We start from the raw sequence: 14,045 nt of genomic DNA on the forward strand, positions 1-14,045 counted from the left end.
CCCTGAGTGTGGATGGCACCAATCAAGAGGCTTCCAGCCTGGATGGGATATAAAGGGACAGAAAGAAGGCAGGCTCCCTGCTGCTGCTGCTTGCTGTTTTGTTATCTCCTGCCTGTTTGCCATGGACTGTTTCTCCTCTGCAATGTCCCTCTGCCATGCTGCCTTGCTTTGGAGCCAGCTGGCTATGAACTGAAACCTTTACAAACTGTGAATCAAAATGAACCTCTTTCCTTTAACTTGTGTGTGTCAGGTATTTTATCTCAGCAGCAATAAAAGTAACTAAAACACCCAACTGGCTTGCTGGCAGTTGAATTCCTATTGATGGTTCTTTTCTCCTTTGCACATATTGCCTATTTGGGCAATAAAACTCTGATTAAAACCTATTATTATTACATGGCTCATGGTTGCATAAATACTCCTAAATTATTTCCTTCAACAGTGATTATAATCTTGTGGCAAATCACACACACACACACACACACACACACACACACACACACACACAATCATTGTGGTATTTTTACCCTGAACATGTATGTGATTCTCTGTGCTGTTCCTTTAGTTGTTTTCTTTCTTCCAGTTTCAAAGTTCTCCTGTTGATTATGATAATCACTGACCAGACAAATCTGACCCATCAAGAGTGATTACCACTTAGCAGGATGTTTGAATCCCGCCCTAAGACCTTGAGACAAACGTTGCCCCCTACTCTAGCTGGGTAGCCATGGATCCAGGCAGGATGGGTTCCTGGTACTGTAGCAAATGCAGGAATGTGCCAGTCATGTGAGGTGGAGCTGGCCAATGTCACACAGGTGGTGAGGATAATAGGGCAGATTCCCAAGAAAGGAGGCAAATTGCAGGAGTCCTCCTTCTTGCCTGCAGATGGGGGTTGTGGTCCCTCGAATGAATGAGAAGTGAGCCTCACCTCCCATTCTGCCTGCAGCTACCTCAGTGTCTGTGCCCCAGGATGCAGATCCAGGGAGCAGCCCCTGGTTTGGGATTCTTTGGTGACAGTGTGAAGCTCAGTGTTGATCGTGGTGCATCCCAGGCCCCAGGCGGGGGACTCTGACCTCCACGGGGGGAATCCTCCTTTTTTTCTATCATTTAACAGTGCCTTCAAGAGCAAAGTACCACGTAAGACACAAAAAACACAAGGCCAAGTAATATATATGAGATGTCATTTAAAAATACAGTAATGAGGGCCAGGGATTTAGCTCAGTGGTTCCGCTGCCTGCCTCAAAAGCCCAAGGTCCCGAGTTTGATCCCTGGTACCAAAAAAATAAAATAAAATAAAGTAAAATAAAAATACAGTGATGTTTAAATTTTAAAAATGATCACAGTAAAAGGCACATTCCATGAATTCCCCTCAAAATACTCGCTCTCACTTCAAACATGCACATATCCCATCATTTTTGCCACTTTCTGAAGCAGGTCTAGAAGTCTTCTTTCAGACCTTGCATGGCTGCTTCAATGTCTGACATTGAAAATATTTATGGCAATTTCTGTCAAATAAAAACACGATGGTGCCGGGGATTTAGCTCAGTGACACCACATCTGCCTCGCGAATGCAAGGTCCTGAGTTTGACCCCTGGTACCAAAAAACCCCATCAAAACACCTCATGACAATGTGTTCTCATCCACCTTATTCACCAGGTCAAGCACTGTGTGACTTCTGCTTCCTCCCAAAGTTAAAATGACCACGACAGGTACATGTCTTGAATCTGTTTAGAACCTCAAGGCAGTCAGGACAGTCCAGCTAAAGACATTCAGGAAAGAGAACTCCAGAGCTGCTCCAGACAGTGGCAAGAACTATGGGACAGCATTTTGAGGGGATTAAGGGCAATGTGTCTTTTACTTTAGTACTTTTTTAAACACTCATTATATGCTTTGATCACACCTTGTATGTCCCTTCTCTCAAGGATCCAATGAGAATAATCAAAAGGAAACACTTAAAAAGATATAAATGAGGGAGATCTTTGTCCTGAAGAATAGTTCTGCATCTTGATTGCAGTTGTGGTTCTATGAACCTACACAAGTGATAAAAGGGCCTAGAACTACGCACAATGTTCCCATGCCAGTGTCCTAAGTTTGACCTTGTGCTATAGTTATATATAAAATGTGACCTTTGGAGGAAACCAGGGGAAAGGTACAGAGGACTTCTCCATACTATCTTTGCTACTTTCTGTGACTCCATAATTCAAAATAGAATGATTTTTTTGGCGGGGGGTACCAGGGATCAATCTCAGGACCTTGCACTTTTGAGGCAGGTGCACTGCCACTGAGCTAAAACTCCAGCCCAAAATAGAATGATTTTTAAAGAATGGAAGAGCTGAGGTGCTCCTGTTTCCATTTTATACCCAAGAACAGAGGTTATGAGAAGTTTAAAGACTTGGCCAAAGTGTCAGAATTGAGCATGTATGTTAGGCAAATGCAGATGAAGTCTGGCATTCAGGGTAAAATTTGGGCTGGTTCTGTAGATACAGAGTCATCAACTTGGCATAGAAACAGGAGGGATGGAAGTAGATGAGCCCGGTGGTGGAGAATGTTGGGGAGCTAAGAGCAGTGTCGTGGAAGAGATAAATTGAGAGGCGCTGCCACAGAGAAGGGTGCAAAACCCAACCAAAGCTGTCATGGAAGGCCAGGGAGAAACTAATTTGCATAGTCATTTAAAAAAAAAATTATAAACAAATCATGAATATATCTTCTCAAATCTGTGTTTTATCTGCAAAGCAGAGTTGTTCCCCTGCAGAGTACGTTCGCCTGTGCTTTGGCACTTCTTCAGACAGTGCAGCGGGAGTCTGCTGCTTTACACACCACAGAAAGTGCCATGCACACATTGCTCCTGTGTCAATGCATGAGTTTGTAATTTTTTACAAATATTTGCCTGTATGATGGGTGAAACTTATTTTTTGCTTGTTTAATTATTAATGAGCTGGACATTTTTTCTATGTCCATTGACCATTTGTGTTTTTAATTTATGTATTTGTGACTTTTGTCCATTTTTTCAACTGAGTTTTAATTTTTCTTTATTTATATACATTTTTATTATTGTGGATGTTGACCTTGTGCTTTGGATAGTTTCATTAGTACTTCTCCTGTTTGTCATTTGTATTTTAATTTTGCATATAATTTTTCTTTTCTTTTTGCCACACACAAGTTCTTTTCCCTCCCTTTTCCTTCTTTCTTTCCTTCCTTCTCCTCTAAAGCTCCCCCACCTCCCACCCCGTTTTGTCCTGGGGATCAAATCCAGGGCCTTCTGCAAACTAGGCAAGCACTCTTATCTCTGGGCCACATCCTCAGTCACAGAAAATTTCAGTTGTACACAACATCATTTATCTATCATTATTTTTCCTATATTCTTTTATTTTTGTATTTTAAAGTATTTACATTTAAATCTTTGACCTGGCTATAATTTCTTTAGATGCAATGCAGTAAAGATCTAATATTTTCCCCCAATTACTAATGAATATTTCTAGATGATCCATCCTTTTCTTCAGTGATTTGAATGTGGACTGCAATCATTTGTCACACACGGACAGGACTATGCTTGTGTCTTCCCCTCCCTCGCCATCTGTCTGCTATCCTAGGCTCTGGTTAGGTGACTTCGTGGGGCTACTGGACCCTAATCCAGGCAGCTGCAGGGAGCCAGTCAGTCCCAGAGGAAGCAGGGAAGAGGGTGGGCTGGACATGCGGCTGCAAGCGCTGGGCACAGACTCTGACTCACACACTGGCTGCAACACTCATGGGTGGCTCCTTCAAGCACAGGAATAAACAGTGAACTGGCAGGCTGCCTGGCATGTGTTCCCTTGGCAGAAGCCCAGGCTTCTTTTCCAGCCACTGCCTTAGGTGGTGCATGATGGCCTCTCGTAGCAGGCCTGTCCTCTGATCCTGGCCAGGACCTTCCTGGGTGAGTGGTGAGCTCCACCTGGGGCCAGAGGGTGCCCAGATTCCAGTCTGCCAGAGCCTTCTTTGCTCCTTCCCAGCCTCAGGGTATACCCACTCCAAGTAGACTGATTCCTCCCATTTGGGGGCAGTGGGCTATGGCTTCTCTTCTGAGAGTGGCTGGTCTGCAAGTTGAATGCAGCCTGATACAAATGGCACCCATGAGTCCTCATGTTGCTTTTTCTAAGGATAGCTCCTTGAAGTCCTTGTGCAACCATTCCCTTTTTTAAAAAAGTTAGTTTTGGTGTTTCAAAGGTTAAAAGAAACTAAAAAAGTTTTCTCTATCAAGGCCTTCTGTTAGCTAAATTCTTGAGCAAAAATAATTTTTTTCATGTTGGAAGAATGCACCCATGAGCACTGCTACTACTGCTCTTTGCATCCCTCGGGCCCTGTGCTGGTGCTGCTGCCGCTGCCAGGCTGTGGAGGCCGGGCTGTGCCTCTTCACTCCTGAGACAGCCCCGTTACACACCGTGACTGCTGTGCTGGCCATCCTTCCTCGGGGTCCACCCAAGCCTACAGATTGCAGGGATTGGAGTCCCCGCTCTTGTGGGTGGGCGGCCTCCCTCCTTCCCTCTGGGCGTGGGAATCCTGGGGTGTAGTAGAGAGGCCGGGATGCTGGCCTGCGTGAGGGCTCTGCACAGGCTGGCACCATCCTGGGCAACACCTGGAGGAGCCATGCAGTAGTCACATCTTGGCCATTTGCGTCAGAAAGCAGACCACAACCTGCTGGGTTTGCTGGCAGCATCCTGGGCTGCATGTAGCAGGTTCTTCCCTGGGCTTTTCTCAGTGCCACGGCTGGAAGCCTGAGGCCACTGCTGCACTTCTTTGAGTGGACACCTGGCTTCTCTTGCCTCTGGCTGGGGCTCCTGCTGCTGTGATCCCAGCATCTCCTCCAAGGTGTGCTGCATCTGTCACCATCCACTCAAGTCTCTAGCAGCTTCAGAGTTTGTTGCTAAGTGGGAATTTGTAAGGAGGATGGCCCACGCCCTCAAAAGGAGGGCAGAAAACATCTAGGGGACATCCTCCCAACCCCTTCTAGGAATTCCGCCCCCACCAGTTTGTTCCTATATGACACCTCTGTCATATACGACAACCTAGACCAAGTTTTTCCCTGGGATTTTTCTAATTAAAATTAAGAAAGATTTCCCCTCTCTAGAGGTAAAGCTGTAGGATTTAAAAAGAAAAAGATGAGTAGTGTACAGCTGATTTCCTTCCAGGTGCAGAAGGCTGATCTACAATGAACAAGAGCCAGGGTAACAGATTCTGAAAGGGGAAGGAACACCCTGGCTGCTTTCCAGGCTCTGGGTCCATTGTTCCTGGCCAGCTGCATCCTGCTTACCCAGGGTTGGTTATTCACCTATGTCTTGGATTTTGTGAACCAGCAACCTCACCACATCCTCCCTTTCTAGGCTAATTCAAGCTGTTTCTATCATTTCGCAGCTGAGAGTCTTTTACACAGAGGCAAGTGCAGTGCCCTGGGATGCTTGGTTCTTCTGCTAGACCCCACTGAGCCTGACTATAAATACTGCATCTCACAGATCAGCTGTCACCAGGCTTGCCACATAGGATTCCTTACCTGTGGATGGTTTACAGTAGAGTGAACAGTTAAGGAAGAAATTCCAGACCGGTCTGGTTCACAATAATGCTGATTTCCAGAGGAACTTGCTTGGCCCCAGACAAGGCATTTTCTTTTCCTAGAGAACTGTTCTGTCTTTGAACAACAGAGTGCTATTGTATAGCAGGCATTCTTGAGACAACTTCCTTTCTGTAGATGTGGATGAGCAAATTAAAAAGCAATAAAACCAACAAACAGCATGGAAATGTATGTGAAGCAGAGAATGAAGACTCTCTGCTGAGGCTGTGCCCAGGGTTGCACAAGGCCAATGTCATGAAAATCTGTGTATGTTTGCAGTGAGACCTTCCTCTATTTGATAGCCCCTGCTTTGAGACAACTCTGTGGAGGCTGCCAGGTTGGACCCCAGGTTCCTTATCAAGGGTGCTTGCAGGCTGACTGGAAATGCATGTGGAGTGTGTGCTACAGTTAAAGGAGTGAGTATTCTGGAAGTCTGGGGGAGGAGAGGCTTGTTCCAGCTGACAGAGCACGAAGGGTCTCTACATGGTAGAGTCCTAGCAACTCTGCTCAGAGAAATTATCTGCAAAGCAAAAATGTTGCCCTCTCCTCCCTCTCCCTCTCTGCTTCCCTCCTTCTCTTTGGTGTTTTGAGATAGGACCTCAACATGTTAGTCCAGGCTGGCCTTGAACTTACTACGTAGCCATAGCTGGCCTCAAACTCGTGATCCTCCTGCCTCTATCTCCTGAGTGAAGTTATTATCATTAGTAACTTGCTGACAAGGGCTGAGACGCTTCTGTGGTAGTACCCAAGCTTACCACAGGACCCTTAAGCCAATACCTGACACTGAATTGAGATTCTATTTTATGATGAATATTTCTCAAAGCATGTCACAATTATATGCTAATAGATTTTATAAGACAGGAAGAAGGGTAGTGTGTCTTAATGGACTGAGTCACAGGACAACTTTTCTTCTCAGTAAAAATGAACAAGAGCTGATGATCCTTTTCTGGAAAGGGTCAGACAATATGTGTCTGTGGCTTTGCAGACTGTAGATCTCTGTCAGCACTGTAGATCCCTACTCAGCACTGCCATGATAGAGCAAAAGCAGCTGCAAGTAGTGGTAAATGATGAACATGACTGTGTTCCAGTAAGACTTTATTGATAAAACCAAGTAGATTGGTGTAGGAAAAGATTTTATGAACAAAACCTCAGTTGCCCATGAACTAGCACAAATAATCAACAAGTGGGGGGCCAGGGATTTAGCTCAGTGGTTTTGCCGCCTGCTGCGCAAGCGCAAGGACCCGAGTTCAATCCCCGGTACCAAAAAAACCCAACCAAACAAAAAAAACAAGTGGGATCTCTTTTTATTAAAAAGCTTCTGCACAGCAAGAGAAACCATCAACAGTGGGAAGAGACAACCCAGAATGTGGGAAAAAAATCTTCACCTGCTCTTCCTCAGACAAAGGTCTACTATCTAGAATCTATAAAGAACTTAAAAAAAAATCAGACCTCCCAAATTTAAAGACCCAATCCAAAAATGGGCATCTGAAATGAACAGACATTTCTCAGACAAAGAAGTAGAAATAGCAAATAAACATATGAAAAAAATGTTTAACATGGGCCAGGGATTTAGCTCAGTGGTTCCACCGCATGCCTCGCAAGTGCAAGGTCCTGAGTTTGATCCCCAGTACCAAAAAAAAGAAAGAAAAAATGTTTAACATCATTGGTCATTTAAGAGATGCAAATGAAAACAATGCTGAGATTCCACCTCACCCCAGAAAGAATGGCTGCTATCATGAAATCAACCAATAACAAATGCTTGGGGGGTTGTGGGGAGAAAGGAACCCTTCTTCACTGCTGGTGGGAGTGTAGACTGGTGCAACCACTGTGGAAGTCAGTGTGGAGATACCTCAAAGAACTAGGGTTGAAGGTCCCATTTGACCTAGCTCTTTCCCTGCTGGGTATCTTCCCCAAAGAATTAAAAGAATCATACCACAGTGATATATGGTCACCCATGTTTATAGTGGCACAGTTTGTAATAGATAAAACTTGGAAACAGCCCAATTGCCCATCAACTGGAGACTGGCTAAAGAAAATGTGGTTTTTTAAATAAAATGGAGTACTACTCAGCAATAAAGAATGAAAAACTAGAGTCATTTGTAGCTAAGTGGACGCACATTGAGGCGATACTCTTTAAGTGAAATAAATAGGACACACATGTGTAAATACTGAATAGTTTCTCTAATGTGAGAAATTGAAAGTGTAAATAAGGACTAAAAGGTATAATAGATAATATGAAAAAGGAAGAAAAGGGGCAAAGGGGAAGGGGAAGTGGGAGGGGTAGGAGAAAGGAAAGAAGGGAATGGAATTAATATGGGAAAGTGAAAAATGGAAACAAAGTCTTTATAAATAGGGAGGGATGGAGGGGTTGAAGGGAGGGCAGGGAAGGGGGAAAAATAAGAACCAAGAGAGATTATGTAAAGGTGCAAATTTCCAATGATGAATGTCATTATATTGTATACCTAAAATGTACCAACAAAATAAAATTTAAAAAATTAAAATAAAATAAAACCAAGCAGAGGGTTAGATTTGGCCCCAGACTGATCTTTGAAGATCTCTGAACAAAATAAAGAAGGGTTATGAACATTTAATAAAAAGAAGCTACTAGCACTTTGCGGCACACTGCGGAGAGACAGATATGCAAAGGACACACTCCAAAGGCCGTACAGTGAGGAAATCTGTGAGCAAACACCAGAGCAGGAAGTGGAGCAGGTAATGTCTGAAAAGGGCTGGCACCTCTGACTTAGCTCCTGTGCAGCAGGCGTAGGAGCTGCTCACCGGAGAAAGGTGGGGTAGTGGAATGGAGTGCTGTGTAAGCAAAGGTCCAGGGGCCCCAGGCACAGGGACAGCTAGAAGGCAGCTCTGATGTGTGGCTGTGGGCACAAAGCTGAATCCTGAGGTCCTTGGCCAGTACTAGAAGAGCCAAGAGGATGTCCCTTGCAGTGCCTCTGGAAATTGTCATTCGAGAGCATCTTAATGACTCCAATAGCAAGACAGCTCACCCATCTCACACCTGTTGTTCCAAGCAGACCCAGATGCCTTTGGAAGCCTGGGGTGAAAAGACCTTGTACTGAGACCAGTGTCACTGACATCACTTGAGAGCCTTTGTTCCAGATAAGTACGTTTACCTTAGTAGAGCTAAGCAGTACAATGTGAGAAACCTGGTCAATGCTGGCCCAGGCCATGGCTCCCAGGGTGGCCGGGTGTTATGGTTTGGGCCTAGATGTCCCCCCCAAGCCTCATGTGGTCCTAGGCTTGATCTAGAGTGTGTGAAGCTGGAATTGATTCACGATGCAATTCTAGGCGCAAGGGCACTAGAATTAAGGGTGTGAGTGCTAGCCTCCCTACGTAGTCTGAATAAGATAAAGTGGGCAGGAAGATGCTGTTAACTCTTGTTACGTCTGCTGCCTTGTGTGTGCCATGTTGTTTCTGCTCTGCCATGCCTGTTTTCAAGCAAGCTTCTACTGCAAACATCATCTTCATTAGAGAGCCCCTGCCAATCCATCTTCTCCTGGCATCAAGTTGCCTCCTGTTGAGTAATTAAAAAAGAAGTGTGTCTTATTCAGGTGTGGTGGTGCACACCTGTTACCCCAGAACTCCAGGAGGCTGAGGCAGGAGGATAACATGTTTGAGTGCAGCCTGGGTAACTTAGTGAGGTAGCGAGATCCGGCTTCAAAAAAATATATGTATATATTTAAAAAGGCCTGAGGATATAGTGCAATGTGAAGGCCCTGGTGTCAAGTCTCAGCACTGTAGAGAAAAAAGGAGGAGGAGAAGGGGAAGGGGAGAAAAAGGCAAGCAAAGATGTGGGGCTTGCTTCCCAGTGAAATGGTGGACACGGTCATGGTAGAAATAAGTGAGCACGATGAGCAGAGAGTTGCTTTTGTATTTTTCTTCTAAGTTTTTACATTTTTAGAAAGCACTGGCATAATTGAGACTCTCCCTCTGGGGTTATGAACATTTGGCTCATAGATATTCAGTCGGCAAATGGAGAGAGATCAGTGTCCCAGTCTCCCCCAAAGGCAGACGTGCAGAGGCTCCTCAGAGATACACTCATCCCAGAGGGGACCCAGGGGAAGCAGAAGCAGGTGGAGTGGGGCTGGAGGAGCGGTGGGTTTGTCCACTCAGGGTGCTGCTGTTCCCAATTTGCTGAAGTAGTCTCCTCAGTCTGAATATGCCTGGAGCGGGGGAGAAAAAGACCCTGTGTGGAGCAGGAGACGCATTCAGCTTTCTGCAGCACAGTCAGGTCCCAGGCGGGGTTACGAAGCAGACCCCCGGCCTCTCTTCTGGCTGCTGGCTCTGTGCACCCCCTGACTGCTCAGTCACTTGGATGAGGCCTGGAGTGTGGAAATGCGACATGATGGAGCACACATGTGCAGCTCAGCTAGTCATTGAAAATGATGAATGATTTGTATCCTTAATAAGATTCCTTAAAATCTAGCCAGTTTCTTATCTACCAGTAATTAGGACTTCATTTTAGCTTCTTTTCTCACCAAGAGAAGAAGCATCAGTTTTAAATTGGCAGTGAGGTGTTAGAGGCTTTTCAATGTTTTTGTTTGTTTGTTTTGGTTCGAGACAGGGTCTCACTATGTAGTTCAAACTGGCCTTGAACTCACCATGTAGCCCAAGCTGGTCTCAAACTTGTAGCGATCCTCCTGCCTCAGCCTCCCTAGTGCTGGGATTACATGCATGTCTTATTTAAAATTTAAAACAATAAAGTTTTAAATTTTAAATGACACATTTATTGTAGAAAATAGAGGAAAAGACCAGAATGATACCCTAATTTTACCATCTAGAAGTAATTAACATACAAAGTATATTCTTTCAATCTTTCATAACATGTACACATTATGTTTGAGACAGGTAAAACTGCAAATAGTGAATGTAAACTATGTATAAAAGGTATGTGCATGTGTGTATATTGCACACACAGAAGCAAACAACTAGTTGGGACCATACTCTGCATGCTGCTATGTCTTACAAGATAGCCTGACCTTTTCATGTCGTTAAATTTCTTCTACATCACACTTTTCAAAGCTTGTACAGTGTTCAGTTGAATCCATGGTCTGACTTATTCAATTAATCCATTATTGGACATTTTAATTCCTTCTCGATTGTCACTGTTCTAGACAATAAATCATAGCCTGATTATCTCCCGAGAGTAAATGTGTCATGTGTAGAGCACTGTGTGTGGATGTCCTGGTTGCTGCCTGCCCAGACTCTCCTCCCTTCCTCCCTGGACAGAACTGACCTCCCACCCCTCACTCGTTTTCTTTGGGAACTGCCACACCTGGGAGATGATCCTCATGGGTCTGGACTCATCAAGAGAGCCCTGCCACTTGCCCACTGCTCCAGAAACAGTGCCTAGCCCAGGTGTGGGTGAGGGACCCAGGCAGGGCCAAGAAGGGGGAGTCTTCTGAGTCTGGTAATAATGCCAGGATGAAAGCAGCTCTTTCCCTCTGAAATTCCTAAATGGCACCAAAGACCACGTAAGATCGGGACTGGCAAGAAAACCCAGCCGAGCACTTGGTTAAAGAGGCTCCTGGCTCCCATCATGCCAGCAGCGATATGCTCCCCTAGACATATCCAATTACTCGACTCTTTCACTTAAACTAATTTGGGCTGGCTTTCTGTCTTCGACAATGAAGGTGCTTGACCAATATAAATATTCTGAGGACTCTGATACATATTTCTACCTTATCTCCAGATCTATATTGCCAAATATATTGTAGAGTGTGGAGTTTTAGACTGAATTAATGTTGATATTGTTGCAATGGGTTGGTGTAGGATGACAGTGTGAATAGCTCTTCTGATTGTTCCTTCCTGACCAAAGCCAAGCATTCCAAGCAAATACTTCCAGGGATTGTGATGAATAACATGGCACCGGGCTGAGGAAAAGCCTTGTCACCAGGGAGGGAATGCAAAGGGCCAGGTCCTATTGGCCAGTTATGCCGTGGGTCTCAACCCTTTACTTCTTCCCATTCTAGGAAGTGAACACGAAGAGAAGTCTGAAGAGAAGTCAGACCTAAGAGAGAGAAAGTTATGCAGGAGAAAGTTGCCAACTTCCAGTCGGGAGCACAGGAAGGAAGAGCATGGCTCCTGAATGGGGCAGGGGTTCTGAGCCCCACAAGAGAGGTGCACTGGGCAGCCGTGGGAGAATGCCGGGAAGCTGAAGGAATGCTGGAGAAGCAACTCCAGCTCACACCAGCAGGGTGGCCTCGAAGGCAGGACCTGGGATTCCAGGCGTTCTCCCAACTCCTTGTGTGGTTGTGGAAATGAGAACTGGCTTCAGCTCACTGAAGTAGATGCTGTCCTGTTAAATGCAATGTGTAGGATGGCAATGAACTGTGCAGGGCTGCTGCCTCTGTGGACAGAAAGACTAGGTAGGGTTGGCTCCAGGTCACCAAACGGAAACACAGTTATTTTCCAACCTTCCAAGAAATCAAAATGGATCCAAACAGGCCAGGTTTAGCTAGTGCAACAGGGAAGTCCTTCCCACTTTAAGTCTATAATGAAAGTAACCTTGAAATGACCAGTCCATTGTTTTGTTCCTTATGACTGCCTCCTTCAGCCTTTCATACTGTGAAGGTCAACTACTCTGCTGCACCCATCTGAGAACCTTTTCTAAGGACTGACAGGGGCTGCCCTCGCCCATGAATTATAGATAAGAGCCAGTGAGTCACCTGACAAGACTTGGTGCAGTTTTCTCTCAGACAGTCCAGGAAAGGAGATGGAAACTGTGCTCTCCATGGGCACCAGCTGTTCAGGGTGGACATTTTTTTGAGGTGCAAGTGTAGCTCCTCAGAGTGAGGGGTTTGTTTTGCTCACCCTGTCATATAGCTATCAGAATGTTTTCTGGCTCACAAACTTACAAATGAACAAAATTAGAAGGTGAGTTTCAGAAAAATTGGAACCAATCTTTAATTTTTAAAAAAAGTACATTTCTTGTTCTTCAGCTAATTATTAAGAAAGTCAATTTTTACTTAATACTTTTTATAGATTAAAAATCTTTCTTGGTGTCTTGACCAAATCAATATTGAAGCCACATTTGTTTGCTTATTGAGGCAGCTTGATACAGCCCAGGCCTGCTGGAGATTGGAAGTGAGGAGCAGGATAAGCAGCAGAGGGATTTATCTTCGCGCTATGTCGCATCATTGAAAAGATGCCTTTCCAGGGACTGTCTGGGGACCCAGGGTTCACAAAAAAGCAGACTTAAGGGCTGTCAGCTTTGCATTTTGGAAGCATCGCCTGAGCACAGAGAGTAAACACACATCTGCAGCCATCCACAGCAATTTCGGGCGGCCCATGGGCACAGATGGGGGAAACAGCAGCTAAGAGTCAGTCACAGGGTTTGGAAAACTGGCAGAGTAACTGCCTTGCTCACCATCCTCTTCTTCCTGCTGGCCGCCCTTTCAGGTGCCTTGGCCTGAACACAAACTGCATCTGAATTCCAGGTTTGCTCAGTTCAGTCTGGGAGTTCAGAGAAAAAACTATCTCTGTCCGCAACTCCTTCCACAACTTTGCCATTCCAGTGGCAATAAGTGAAACAAAACACAAATGTAATAAAGCTTAAAAAGTTTATTTGGAAATTCTGAACAAATTAACAACAACAAAACCTCCTAGAATTGGTGCAGGATCTAAGGTTAATATACAAAAGCCAATCACTTTTTATATATCAGCAATGAGTGAGTAAAATTCAAAATAAAGATACTTTCCTATTTCAAATAGGAAAAAAGGTCCAAAGACGAAGGGGTGAAGGGAGGGGAAGGGGATAGGAAAGGAGGGAAAGGAAAAACTATGAGAAAAGAAAAAAAATGGAAATGAAGTCTGTGTAAATAGGGAAGGGTGGAGGGCTGAAGGGCGCATAGGTAATGGGGAAAAAATAAGAATCAAGATTCATCACGTACAGGTACAAACACCCAATGATGAATGTAAACGTACTGTATACCTAAAATGTACCAATAAAAGAACTTAGAAAAAAAATACTAGCCAGGTGCAGTGCAATACATCTGTACTTCTAGCTGCTTAGGAGGCTGAGGCAGGAGGATTGCTTGGCCCCAGGAGATAAAAGACAATGTAGGTGACCTAGCAAGACCCTATCTCTCTCTTTGGGGGGGTACCGGAGATTAAACTCAGGACCTTGCGCTTTCGAGGCAGGTGCGGAAGACCCTATCTCTTTAAAAAATATCATTTACATTTGCACTTCCCAAAATGAAATACTTTGATGTAAATCTAAAAATATATCCACAGATATCTATATGGAAAATGACAAAACTGATGAAAGACATAAAAAAGAACTAAATGAATGAAGAGATAATCCATGTTCATGGATAGCTATAGGACCACTGAATATGGTCAAGATATCAGTTCTTCCCAAATTGATCTATACATTCAATGTAGTTCCAATTAAAATCATAGTAATATATTTTGTAGATATCAATGAACTTATTCTGAAATTGATTGGGAAAGGAAA

General features: G+C 44.5%; 1 long non-coding RNA gene across 2 annotated transcripts in view; it reads right to left on the reverse strand.

The window, feature by feature from the left end:
• Window positions 1-1,901: 1,901 nt before the first annotated feature.
• Window positions 1,902-14,045, reverse strand: part of LOC110349146 (uncharacterized) — a 29,596-nt gene continuing 17,452 nt past the window's right edge. Inside the window, exon 3 of one of the 2 annotated variants that reach the window (XR_015443624.1) lies at window positions 1,902-9,750. This is a non-coding gene — a long non-coding RNA (uncharacterized LOC110349146). The other variant, XR_015443625.1, reaches the window with a different exon arrangement.

Source organism: Heterocephalus glaber, unplaced genomic scaffold (assembly GCF_053883595.1).
Source record: "Heterocephalus glaber isolate CG9 unplaced genomic scaffold, H.glaber_assembly_v1.0 deba00001572, whole genome shotgun sequence".
Lineage (NCBI taxonomy): Eukaryota > Metazoa > Chordata > Mammalia > Rodentia > Bathyergidae > Heterocephalus > Heterocephalus glaber.